Source organism: Struthio camelus, chromosome 2 (assembly GCF_040807025.1).
Source record: "Struthio camelus isolate bStrCam1 chromosome 2, bStrCam1.hap1, whole genome shotgun sequence".
Classification (NCBI taxonomy): domain Eukaryota; kingdom Metazoa; phylum Chordata; class Aves; order Struthioniformes; family Struthionidae; genus Struthio; species Struthio camelus.
In genome coordinates this window covers 172,255,391-172,269,031 of record NC_090943.1, presented here as the reverse complement: position 1 = coordinate 172,269,031, position 13,641 = coordinate 172,255,391, and the positions used below count along the sequence as shown (strand labels likewise).

The 13,641-nt window shown below is 51.2% G+C and overlaps 1 protein-coding gene across 3 annotated transcripts in view; it reads right to left on the bottom strand.

Annotated features, from left to right (window-relative positions):
• Positions 1-13,641, bottom strand: part of ARHGAP39 (Rho GTPase activating protein 39) — a 175,290-nt gene that overhangs the window by 77,492 nt on the left and 84,157 nt on the right. The gene's annotated exons all lie outside the window — the stretch shown is intronic.

Genomic DNA, 13,641 nt, shown 5'->3' with positions numbered 1-13,641 from the left:
CCCAGGCTCAGAGCTCATGGGGAAGAAGTGCCAGATACAAACGTCTTTCCCCAAAGTATTTGGGAAAGGTGTGAGGAGGAAGGGTTAAGAGATGCTCTTAGCTCTACAACGGAAATGTACGTCCCTCTTACTGCCATCTCCAAATATCCATGTAGGTTTTTAAACAGTTCATCACTCAAAAGTGCTGCTCACAATTATAATTTGCCTGCAGTTGACAACGCCCAGGGCTGGAGCACAGAGAGAGAACGAAGTCAACAAATCCGCTTGTCACACCAACCCAGTCTAGGAGACTGGTTTCCGACCAGTTCTACTTTACATTTCTCATTGCCGCAGAGCACACCTGACCCCGTCGGGCAGGCACAGGACAGCCGGCCTGGGAGCACCCGAGGCAATCGCAACGAGGAAAGAAAACTGAAGCCAAAAGAAGCCAACTGAGATAGTCTTCTGTTCTGTGAGTGCGCAGGAATCAAACCCCTGTAGTAGTCAAAAGAATGACAAAGTGGGGCTGCCGTGAATTAGCCAGGAGAAGGGGGATGCCTGGCAAACGGCAGCATCATCTCCCAGCACCAGCTGGAGGAATGAAGCTGAGTTTCAGTGAGGTGCAAAGGAACATGCTGAGCTGCAAGCGACAGCTGCTGGTCATCCTACACAATTGCCCTCCTCATGAAACCCTGATCCAAGGATATCGTAGGATGAAACAGAAGAAAATGGCTTCAAGGACCCTTTCCAGACCCCGCTGGGGACGAGTGCTGTCTCACAAAGCCATGGCATTTAACTCCCATGGCATGACAGGCTCAACTCTCATTGGAGGCCGTGAATGACCCGAGGCAGGAGAAGCTCAACCTGAAAGCCTGCACCTCCTTCTTGAACCATGCGCTTTCCCCAACCTCTTACAGCACTGCTGCTCCACATGTCTCCCCAGACCAAGCAGGACTCCTTGCAAACACATCCGTTGTGTCAGGCTGCCAACGTGGTCATGGCTGCTCTTCACCAGGCTGAGCCTGGCTGCTTCTCCAGATACTGCCTTGAGGAACCAACCCCAGTGAGGAAACCCATCCAGAGGTGATTTGGTACCTGAGTCTCCATTCATGAGGTCAGCAGAAGCATTTGCACAACCATTAAATCTTCTCTCAATATCTGAGAGAAGAAGGCAGTTGTTGACAACCTACCAAAGGTGACTGCAAGCAGTTGCAAAGAAATGCAGGTTAACCCAATTTATTGTCACGATCCTTTTTAAACTGCAACCCTTATCACAGCTTCCCAGGCCACACAACAGCGGGGAGTGACCCCCCTGCTCATTGGCACAACAACTGCACAGACCTTCCTCTGCTGCCCAAGAAACTGCTCTCGCTTGGCTTTTATTACATGCCTCCAAATAAGAGGTTCAGGACTCATAAAAGGTTTTTTTCAACACATGCTCATCATTTTTTGTGGTCCCTTTATATGAAAAGCCATCTGGAAAGTGATGGCTAGAAAAGACAACTGATTGCCACACTGTTCTCTCCGTAAAAATCCCTGCTTGGCATCCGACCGTCTTTCACCAAACAGGAAAACATTTGTCAGTTGTGCTCCCCCCTTGCAGGCCTGCAGAGAACAAGAGTGTGCAAGGCTGCACACAGACAGGAGGAGTGACAAAGATGGTCCAGTGTCAGATCTTACTGCGTTAAAAAAAAATGCATTAGTAAGGTCCATGGTAGATTTCAGGGAGCTGGTCCTTTATTTTAAGATCAGACTTGTGCTTGGGGTAGCAAGTAGGATAAATGCATTTTTTTAGTTATTACTAATATAGCAGTTGTGGTTCTGAAAACTGGAAGTCCTAAATGCCTCAGAACAAGATGAAAGAAAAGGATTCTGAGCTAAAGGAAATAATCTGACAGTTCTGAGAGTTCTTAAGATTTATAATCATCACTCAGTACCCAGCAGTTTCTCCTTTGCTATGCCCATCCTGATCTTTAAAGCAAAGACACTGCCAAGACTTGGAGCAGAGGACAAATTGAAGCAGATTATTGTCTAATAAACAGACTGCACGAGGAGAGAAAGTTGTACCATTTGGCTCCATCTCCTCACCCCACAAATCTCCATGGACGGCAGGAGCGCGCCTTTCTGCACCCACATTGGGAAGCCAAGAGCCAAAGCAAATCAAGCTTTGCCTAGCAATTATCCTGGAAAAGTAACTGATGGACAGTTCAGTGTCCAAGGCTTCAGGAGGACCGAACACGATCCCTTCCCGGGAGGCTGGCACACTGCAATCCTCTTTTCAGGACACATCTACAAGTGCTGGTTCCTAGCAGCCCAGCTTCTGGGCTGCAAAAGCTCCCACCATCACTGACAGTTTGAGCATCCGGGATCGCAAAGCAAAATGGAAGTTGAAGGTGACCTTGATCGTTCGACCATGCTCTTTGGGACAAATCCTACAAGGCCGGCACAGGACACAACAGCTCTGGAAAATCGTTGCTGTAGACAGATCTGCAGTGCCAGAGAAGCTGAACTGCCGTCCTCTGGCAGGAAGGAGCCTCTCGGTTCCAGAGCCTTATGCAGAGTTAAGAGCTTGCACTCTGTGTTTTGTGCATCTCTGAGGGCTGAGGAACTACCTACAGGGGCTGTGAGAAAGGTAAATAAAGGCATGAGTTGCACAGATGGCTTCATACAGCCACACATGCACCATTCTGAAGAGATCTCCATCTGGAAAGTCTCAGTCCGAATATACTGGTGATCAAAAAGACACTTTGCGGAACAGAAAATGTGGTCCATGGCATAATTCTAGAGTTACTGCTTCCCACCAGTTGTTTCCAGTAATGCAAAGTAGGTGATGGTGGCCATGAAACCAGGCGGTTCTGAACACAACATCTCAGAAACCAAGCTGTTGCTTCGATATGGAGAACTAGTACCACCAGCTAAAAGGCTCTAGAGGTTTTTCCCCTTCGACCATCTACGCTCATTAGGATAAATTCATGACTATGCCAAGCATCTGCACATGAAAGTCCCACTCTCCTACGGAGGGAGCAAGATTGCCTGAGCAAAGCGAGAAGGAGTCTCACTTTTGTCATGATATGGGTGGGAATGATCCCATCCCAGTTAAGTCCATAGCACAGGACGAACCAAGACAAAAGACTTCGGGAGACAGTTAATTTGGGAGCTGTTCTTGGGAGCTCTGCTTTGTGGGCAAGCTCCATGGAACATGCAATCTGCTTGCAGCGTGTGACAGCGATGGGGAAAAACATGCGACCTGGAAAATGATTTCACGCAGAGAGCGCTCAGCTTTAATTACAGTTTGAAAGCCCGTTCCCACCCTGCCACCGAGGCGCCCAGATGAAGCTGGCTACCTTTCCTCCCACCCAAGAGCACTCGCTGGCTCCAATTAGCCTCCTGCTCAGAATTACGCCTGATGAGGTTTTTGAGGGTCACTTCACAGTACATTTAGGAGCACTAGGTAGGAGCTCACGGAACCAAGAGAGGAATATGAAGCTGAGGGGTAACATGGTAATTGCTTAATAGGGAATCTTAGAAACAGCTCAGCTGTGACGGATTCAGCTGCTTTGAAATGGGCTGCCTTGAGGCTGTTTGGCTGCCTTGGAGGAGCAGGTGGAAGAGGAGTTTGAGCTACAGCTCTGCTCACCTGGCTGTCTTTGTGGGACTATCCTATGTCCCAAGGACATGAATCATTTTATTAGGCAAGTCGAGCACGTCCAACAGAAAGTGAAAAACAGAAAGAGAGGGGACAAAGCAAAATAAGGCATGTCATTCTTCACTCCACAAATGCCCTGGGCAAACACTAGATTAGGAGCAGCCCTGGGAGGCAATCGGATGAAAGAGGGAACACCAGGGACAACACAATCGGCTGAGGCAGATCTCAGAGAAGCTAGCAGCACAGGTAGGAAAAGAGTTCAAGCACTGAGCTCCAAAGCCTATCCTTGCATCACAGCCTACACACTGCTTTTAGTAGCCTAGAAACCTGAAGGAACAGGAACTAAAGCAAACATGCGCTGCACTGATTAGCAAACCTGTGTCTACCTTCTTTCTGCACGTTTGTCATGGGTGCTCCTCGACCCAGGGATGCATGCTACCTGGGCCCCTGCTGCTCCCCGGCCCTTCTGCTGAGGCTGGAGCAGTGGCAAAGCTTCAGCAATACCTACAATTATCTCAAACACTCCCCTTCCCAAGTTGGCAGCATTCCTGCAATGGGAGCGACTCCTGTGAACCTGCTCCAAGAGGCACCAGCCCTAACGTCTGCCTTCATGGACATCAAAACACAAGGGAGTTTGGTGCACCCTGACCTCCTGTTTTGCCCATGGGCTATACTCACAAATGCTCTCTCTCAGGAGACCTCCTAGATAAAATACCAGAAAGAAAAGAATTTAAAGTGATACGTTATGATGGCACTTAATCCCAGCTGCGCTGCTGACCCGCCAGGCAGCCAGGTCCTGGACCTCGCTCTTCTGCTTTCAGCAATGGGAGGGAAGATGCAGCTATTTAGGTTGATCCGGATCAGTCTAACACCGATTGAACAATGCAGTGACAGCAGCTGGGAGCTGACTCCAAGCTTCAGGAAGTGTCTCCAAATTTTTTGTTTCTGTAGCAGAGCAGGGATTTCGCCCAGGAGGTCCTGCCTCCGGGTCTTTACCTCACGATGCAGCCAGGAACACATTTTAGAGAGGAGCGAGTCAATACGGGCATCAGGTGAATGACGATCTAGCAGGTCCCGTGGTAAACTCTTCCCACAGCTAGTTATCTCAGCATTAAATATTTACCCATTTCAGCTTCAGCTTCTAGACTCTGATATTGCTGCCTGCAAGTTAAAGAGCCTCCCTGCCTCCTCCTCAGTAGTGCATATGGGTGAGCACCTCTCATGCCAAGCAGCGACTGTCTCAAGACTGCAGTTTAAACACTTAAGGGATTTAACCCATAACATTTTTTTTGTTTTAGCTGCAGGGGGCTGCTGTTCCAGCTTTCAGATACTGGCCGTACAAGGGACACCCGCTTTTAGACACGCCACAAGGACAGCAAATGCGCTGTTTCAGAACAAGTCCATCCACAGCAGACATTTAGAGGAGAGGGCTGAATTTACAGAGGTCACCTTGGCTGTTTGCAGAGGATCTTCTAGGCGTAGGTACCACCAGAGGGAGAAGGCAACAAGATACAGAGCTTTTCTTTTTTTCTCTTTTTGTGCTACTCTCAAAAACACCAAAGCAGCATTCCTGGTGTGACGTGTGTTTTGTGGTGCCCTCCGCACCTTTGCTCGGAGGGAAGCCCCCAGCACGTGGGTCTGTCAGCGGGAGCAGGGCGAATGAATGCCGGAGCTGATCCGGCTGCGCTCCTCTCTGCAGGCTCATTGCCCGCGGTATCGCGCGCAGAGTCTGCAGGAGAAAAGCTCTGAAAGGCCAGGGCAAAGACCAAGCGCTCAGAGGGAAAGGGAGAGGCACCACCCTCGCAAACCGACCTGCCACCAAACGTGGAGCTGTCATCCAGCCAGGAAGATCAAAGCCCTACGTGGCATCCATAGTGACAGTCCTTCAACTAATCAGCCAGTTGTAAATACCATGACACACATTTTCAGGACAGCCGTAACAACTCTCTGCACAGCCGACTTCCTTTGCACTGGTCAAAAGAAGAAAGCTGAACCCTGAATTTCATGCATTAAACTACTGTTGGAGGCAAGATGCTGGGCAGGAAGACCTTTGAGACCGGCTCATTGCTGCAGGCCTGCTGCATGACCTGCTGAAGTGACCCAGCACTCTCCCTCGGTTCTTCTTCAAAGCATGGGCTCGTTTCTGCGGAGGACTGAGAATCTCTGCAGAGACCTGGAAAATCCCTGCGCAGCAGATGCTGCAGAGACACTTATGTCATCGACCCACCTGTGCTCCAAGCCTGGCATGGCAGGTCTTCACAATGCCTTCAGAAAAGAATATAAATGGAGAGAACGGGGAACAAAATTGTTGTTGTTTTTTTTTCCCATTCACTTGAGGCACAGAGAAACATCTTCCCCAGACAAGCAAAACATGCATTTTCTAGGTTTAAGCCACCTTTCAGATCTCAGAGTTGCCTTTTGGGGCTCTGCAGGAAGGAAATGGCTGCTGTCTGCATGAGGGAGAAGAGTTTGTTTTGCAAAGCGGCACGGTTCAGCCGCGGAGCCGTGCCCTGCTCTACCCGAGACACCTGACAGAGCCCATTAGCATCACGGCCCGGCCCCAGACAGCTCAGAAGCGTCTCAGGAATTGGTTTGTAAGGGAATACCCCTCAGCTATTTCAGCTCAGCTACACTTAATCCAGTAAGATTTAAGTGCTGTGTTTTATCTTCTCCAGTATCACGCCAGACTTCACAACTTGGGAAAGACCCGCAAGAAAAGCGCGAGTCTTCAGAAGCAACTTGAGCACGATTTCCCAGCAGACGGCCCTTCAGTGAAAGATGCCCCATTCAAGAGTCACACCTGGTGGTCCAAGGAAAGTTCTCCTGATGGGTCAGAGAAGGTGCCCTGCCTGTCGGTCGAGCGTGGGCTTGTCCCTTGTCCCCGGTGAAGTGAGAGCAGCGATGCTGCCTGCTCAAAGCTCAGCTGAATCCTCTTTGGGAGCTGCACGAGCTCCTCAGAGCAACAATCCTCTCTTCCCCCTGCAGAAGCCTTCTCCAAGCGTTTAGAGTGACCTGACAGAGAAGTGCTCGGTCATGACAGGAAGACTCGGCAAGGACCAGTAACCACAGACACTTTCAGATAGCATACAAAGGTGGTAAAAATTCCCCGGACGCAAGGGCCCAGGGCGCTCCTGAGTCCTGTGCTCCTCTTGCTGGGCTGTTGGCCCCACTGCCCTTGCAGCCCTTCCCCAGGCACCTAGAGCCTCCTGCCCTCTGCCCCACCACGGCCATCAGTCCCTGGGCTTGGCAAGGCAAGGACGCGAGGGGTTCTGCTCCGCTTCGCCTGTGAAGGGAATCACCACAAGCCACTGCCCACTGCTGCCCAGGGTGCTTGAGAAACGAGCTCACACCAGGCGTCTCCACCTCCTCCCCAACCGGGTGCCCTGCTTCCGCCACCTCCGAGTTCAGTTGTCTGAGACTTGCCCTCTTCCCCTGAACTTGCTTTTAAGCCTGGACAAGTTGAAGAGGTAGAGAGCCAGCAACCTCGTTGAAATGATTATGAGACTTAAAGTTATGAAGCTTGGAGCAGGAGGCTGGACCAGATGACCTCCAGAGCTCCCTTCCAGCCTTGGTCACTCTACGAGAAGCCAAATGAAGTACTGGAAAAATATCTTTTTAAGTTCTTCTACCAAGGAGACTTTAACCATGTCCCAGCCATTAGAGTGGCTCATTCAACCTGCCCTGCACAAACTCACTTCCTAGATCTACCCCCTCCCAAATACCCCCCCCCCCCCCCCCCCCCCCCCCCCGTTAAACCTTTCTAATGTAAATGAAGTGTTGGCAGTCATTATCTCCAATGCAGGAAGTGATGCTCAGCACACAGACATCTCCTTCGTGTCTCAGGGTCATTAGCGCTACAGCTCCATTCCCCTTTGCTTTGCAATCCTGACGCTGACACTGATGGGCTCAACAGCATCACACTTATGATCACCTCACTGGTCCCATAAGGCAGCAATGCAGAAGACGAGCTTATCAAAGAGGCGTTGCAGCTGGTGCCCCCACACCCGCTGCTGGTCCTTTGCACTCATTCCCTCCTCCCTGCCCATGTTTGCCATGTGCGGGCGGCTGCAAGGTGCGCTTGTAGTCACAGCCGGCCGGGCGGCTGCACCGCGTGCCCCTCCGCTCGCGGCCTCCAGCGCGGGCACCCTGCAGCGCTGCTTGGCGCACGGGCACACTGCTCTACGCCTGCTCTCAGCAAAATCCTACGCTTGGCACTGTTCCTCGGCGGAGCTGAAAAAGGTCAGCCGTGCTGAGACCTGCTCCGAGCGCTTCATTGCTTGCTCTCCACCAGGCACAAAGGGCCGCCCCAGAGCGCAACTTGCATGCGGGTTAGTCTGCTAAGGTCACTCCTACAGCAAGGGGACAACCGACACACTTCAGTGAGGAAGATTAAAACAGAGCAAGAAGTGGAAAGGGCAGTGTGGCCTTCACCTCACCTCCCGTGACCATCAGCCTTGGGGCTGGCGTTTATAAGCCCACCCGCTCAAAGGTACCACTGAGGTGGGCGGCCAGCCACACGCCGCCAAATCAGAGCAGTCACCGAAAGCAGGGCTGAAGGTGCCTTGAGGGCTCACGCAAGGTCACACTCTTGCCCACAGTCAGTAGACTCTACACCTCGGCCCACCTTGGGGCAGCAGGAGTATGTTCATGGCAGCACGGACTTTAACGCTTGCAAGCAAAACCTGAGGCTGTAGATTAAAATAAAGAAAAAAAGGTCGCTAACAAGTCAAAGAATATTTAAGCCCATAAATGGAATCCCATGATAAGCTTGACCTAAATATTTAGATATCTGCATAACTAAAGATCATTATACTCAAAACCATCTTTGAATAACGCAGCCAAATTTTAACTATTTACACTTTGAAGGAAAGCTTCACTGCAGAAATCCCGCGCAACGCTTCCTAACCCACCTCTAGCTCTGCAGACACCCACCGCTCAGAACAGTCGCCCCACGTGCCAGGCGGCACGCACGGGCTTTTATTCTCCGGGGGTTAGCTTAGCCTATAGGTCACTGAGAACCAGAAACTCCTCTGTCTGACCTCTGCCGAGCTGCTTCCTATTTATGCCTCAGGTAGAAACAGGCACAGTAGTTACTGCCTCCTTCAGCGGAAGTTTTCATGTCTGCAGATATTTCTAAGCGCCCACAACCAATGCATGGTTTATCCGTTCTGTACTGTTTTATGTCTGAAGCAGCCTCGCTACGTTTCAAGACTCAGATAGCAACAGAACAAGCATGTTGTACATAAATGCATATTTTCTCACCTCGTTCCTCTAAGTTGCTAGTGGTCAGAAACCAACAATAAAAAGCAGAGATATCCTCAACGCTGAGAAGCTGAGGAGCTCGAGGCACAAACGCCTGAACTAGCTCTGCCCTTTTGCAGCCGCTATCACCGCAATCAAAAAACAATTTTTAATTTGCACAGCTCATGTATAGCTGCGCTGGGCCCAAGAGCATCAGCCACTTCTACAGATGAAATCTCTGCATCACTGGAAGCTTTCTCACAGATGAGCGTAGTAAGCCCTCCCTCCTCCTCTGCTCTTCACTATAGAAACCGGTCATCCAAGCTCCGCCACAGCCCCGGCCCTGCAGGAGCTTCCTCCAGCCTCTCCAGCCATGGCTTTCGTCAGCTCCAAGCAGCACCCTGCCGCTGTGCTGAGTGTGGATGACACTACTACAAAGCCCTCGCGCTGTCACATCCCAGATGGGCCCCAGCGCTCGTTGCTCGGAAATCTGAGTTTCCGATGCAGAAGCACTCTCTGCTGCACCCCCACTTCCATGATGCCTCAGATGGAGCGGTCAGCAATCCCCGAAGCGATACCCGGCTGCTGGAGCAGATACCCCGGTACAGCACATCCAACAGCTGGAGGCAGCAGTGTGGAGCACCTAAAAACCTCAGCCCGACTCTGTGTGCTCTGCACTTTCAAACGCCTCTTCTCCCAGCCACTGAAGTGGTGCCGAGAGTATTTAACCATTTTGCTGTTGATTCCTGCCTGCGTTACACTTGTGTGTGCGCTACAACAATGTTCCTGTATCTTCACATCCCCCCAAATCCTCCTAGAAATGCTGCATCTGCCAGGTTCAATCCACAGCACCTGAGTCAGCGGCAGCGACAACTACACAAGTTCTGGTGGAAACAAGGCAGCTCCTCCACCAGAGCTCCCTGGTGCCACAGCAGGAGCTGGGGAGATGTGCGGCAGCAGGAGCAAACCGTGTTCTCCACCATCGCACCACGGTAGGTAGCATCCTTGCCCTCTCACAGGGTTACCTCTGGTTCAGGAAATCTGTCCCTTAACAGTTCCCAGTGACGCCTGAGGTTCCAGCAAAGTTTTTCAGCATGCCCAGTGTACTTCCTCAGGAGGGGAGGTCGGCAAGGGAATGCGTTTTCCAGACAAGTGGCATTAGTGCACTTCTGCCAGGGTGGCGTGTTGACATGGCTTTTGCTGAGCTGAAGGGACAGGACGAGTTTCTTGTGTCACCTCCAAGGAGGCAGGTGGAAATTGTCCACTGAACAAGAATATTTGCTCCCTCTAGTGGCATCTGGGGTTTGGGGTTTTTTTTTTGTAAGCTAGCAGGTAAGTCCTGGCCACATCACGGCATGCCACGGCCCTGCTCCCACACATCTGTTATCCCATGGCTCATCCGCAGTTGTCCCAGCACTGTATGAAAATGTAGCCTTGAAGCATGGGCTCTATTAACAGGCCACCAGGATTTTACTGAAAAAGAAAATTAGGGGAGAAGCCTCCTTGCTGTGACCTTGGAGAAGTTGAAGGACCCGGCTAGGCCAGTGACCCAAACATCTCGGAAGCAGACACAGCAGCTTGGGGTGCTGTCAGCGAGAACCCTGCTCATGCTCCCTAGGCAGGACACCCTCAAGTTCCCATCATAGTGATGGGCAGAGCAGTTCCCCATCTCACAGGTAACCTCTTAGGGGCAACTTAGTTCCCATCCTGCCCTTCCAAGCTAGAACACTGGGGTTTCTTCAACTGAGTAATTGGTACAGGTGTACAACCACGGGAGCTCTTACCTACAGCACAATGGCTCTCTTCAATGCCGGATGGCGTAGCAGCTTCACACTGTCTCCCAACGAGGCAAAGACTAATTGCCACAGGCGGAAAGGACATGCAGCCTTCCAGCCCTACAAAGCCCAGCAGAGCTCCCGTGAATCCAGAGGACATAGTAATGCTTACAGCCCATCTTCAGCCATTTGGTCAAGAGCACCAAGACTTCTATAGCGAGGGGGATGCACTGAAAACCCAGCAATCACGGGCCTCTATTCCAGAGCCCTGATCAGTTCACATACCCAAGGAATGTCACCCTCCAAGTCCCACAGCCTTGAGAGGACGCTGCAGGGATGAAGACAGACCACCTAGCCATAGCTCTGGAGCCTGGGTGTGTGTGTGCTGTGGAGAGCACTCCAGCTGCTGGGAACATTCCCAAACGTGTCACGAATGGTGGCAGGCAGCCAGGAGCGAACCCACCCCACAGTTTGCTTGTTCTCATCTGTCAGCAAAGCCAGCATAAGATTTCTACAGGTTAAGCCTTTCTATGTGGGAGTCACGGTGTGGTCCTCACTCCTCACACCCCTCCCAGAAGCTTTGTGTCCCGTAACACATCTGGATATCCAAAGCACTGAAAAAGGAAAGAGAACGTGTGGGTGAAGGACAAAGGGTTAGCGAAATGCAATGTCCAAGCTAGCTTCTGCAGCCCAAAAGATTTCTGGCAGAAAATCCAAAGAGAGAAGGGGCAAATCCTGGGTACTAAAGCTAAAATAGAAAATGGATCTTCCCTCTTCTTCCAGGAAGCCACTGAGCACGCACATGTTCTTGCAGCAAAGCACAGCACCATCTGCATGAAGATCAAAACCCATCCATTCAGTCCTAGTTAACCCTTGAGGCTCCTGCAGGAACCAGCTCCCACTTCACCCAAAGCTTTGCAGGAGCTGCAATTACACAGCCAGGAAAGGAACTAGGCACAATTTCATGGAAAAAGCAGCCTGGGTGGAGCAGGACTGAGCTGCATGGAGCTCCAGAGCAGGTGTAGCGGGGCATCCTCGGTGCTACCAGCCACGTGGGCAGCAAGGACTACTCTTTCACCGACATCGGGCTTCCTCACGAAGCTGCTGTGAGACCCAGAGGAGACTTAGTGATGGGAAGTTAAAAAAAGAGAGAGAGAGTGAGAGAGAGAAAACAATGTTCCCATGGTTAATTGGGAACACTCCAGTTCAAGGGCTGGGAACCAGGCCTCTCCGCTCCAATGTGCCAAACAGCTTGCTTGCTCTGTTTCTATTTGCCAGCTGTGAGATGAGTTATCAGCCCTCCTCAACAGAGCGAGGTGGAAAGCACCTCCTCGGCGCTCGTAGCAGCAAAAATGGTAGCTGCAGGAGAAAACACTTGTGAGAGAAACAGAGTCCCTGAGCCCGGCCAGCCAGCTGAAAGACTGAGCGCTCTCCCGGGGGAGATATGTCATGGAACAGCAACTGCGATATCAGGAACAAACCCCAGCAACTGCAGTCCACGCCCCAAACTCCAGGCACCAGCAGCAGTGGCTCCCATTCCCTATGCCCTGGACAACTTTCCCTGCTGATCCAAATTCAAGCACCAGGAGATGGGACTCACTCTCCCACAGCTCCGAGGAGAACGAGCACAAGGAACAGCCGAAGGGCACCGTATAGGCAGCACTTCATTTTTTTGGCACCATCCACACACCTAGCAAGAAGGACACGGGCCAGGTCACGGCACATGGAGTAAGGCTGCAAACGGCAAAGGCTGAGAGGGAAGCAAGAATATATCAGAAGGCAATAAAATGCTCACAGCTCAGCAATGCTTGGCTGGACAGAAGAATAAGGAATTGGGCAATTATCTGGATGAGCTGGAGAGGTCTAGGGCAGTGAAGTGCCATTACGGATCCGCACAGGGAAAGTATTTGGTACAGGGAGGAGAGGAGAGGGACAGGAGATCTCGGCTCACATACAGGGCATACGGGCAAGCCAGAGTGGCCAAAGGGCCACTCCAGAGAGGACAAGCAGTTTGAGTGTGATGAAAAGGAAGCAGGCAAATATTGACTGGACAACCCAAAACCCAGCAGCTACACTCTGTATGATCTGAGTTTGGAGTCCACTGGGTCTTAATACTGAAACTCTTCAAGAAAGGGATTCTTCTGCCATATCTGTGCAGTGCCCAGCACAAAGCAGGAGGGAAAAACATATTCTTGTTCTCGGTTATAATTAAAAGAAACAAGTGCAGAGTGGGGGAAGAATTATGGCTATTCTGGAAGTTGGCAGTTTAGTTTGAAAAAATGTTCTCATTCAGGAGGCAATCTGTATATTCCCCAGAGAAACAGCAGTCGAGAATTTATGGGTTGCCAGATGCAGCCTGCACAAGTGGTCTCCAGTGGATGATGTTACTTGAGGCCACAAGCGAGAGGGAAGGGTGACAGGCAGGGAAGGGTAGGCTCGGCGCTGTTGGGGATGGGCAAGCAAAGACGGGGCCCCCTGTGCAATAGCCGGCAGCACACGCTGAACAGATCCCCCCTGGATCCGACCCCTGCGGGTAGTGGGGTCTGTCTGCTGTGGAAGACTGACAGCAACCCCAGGCCGCTCACCCAGCATCTGTCTGGTTGAACATCAAAACCAGCTGCCTCTCCAAACAGCGCCTGCCTTGCAAGGAAGTACGCTGTCCACACACTCAGCGTTTTGATCAGAGGATCTCCAAGAACTCTACTATCAGATTAAGCCTACCCTCATTGCACAGATGGGATAAACACGCACACAGGCACAGATCTGTCTGAGGGCCCACATGAAAGCACTCGCTGAGCTGGGTGTTCCTGTTCCCTGTCCTGCATGGCAATGAGATCACACAGCCGCAGTTTCTGTATGGGAGCTGCCGGGAAGCAGAGCTAGTCACAAGCAGAAATTTATCTGCTGATCATTTGCAAGCCACACTGTTCAGAACGATGCACAGAAAAAAGGTTTATAAACATTTTAAGAAGTATTGTTTAAGAAAATAAAAATATATTA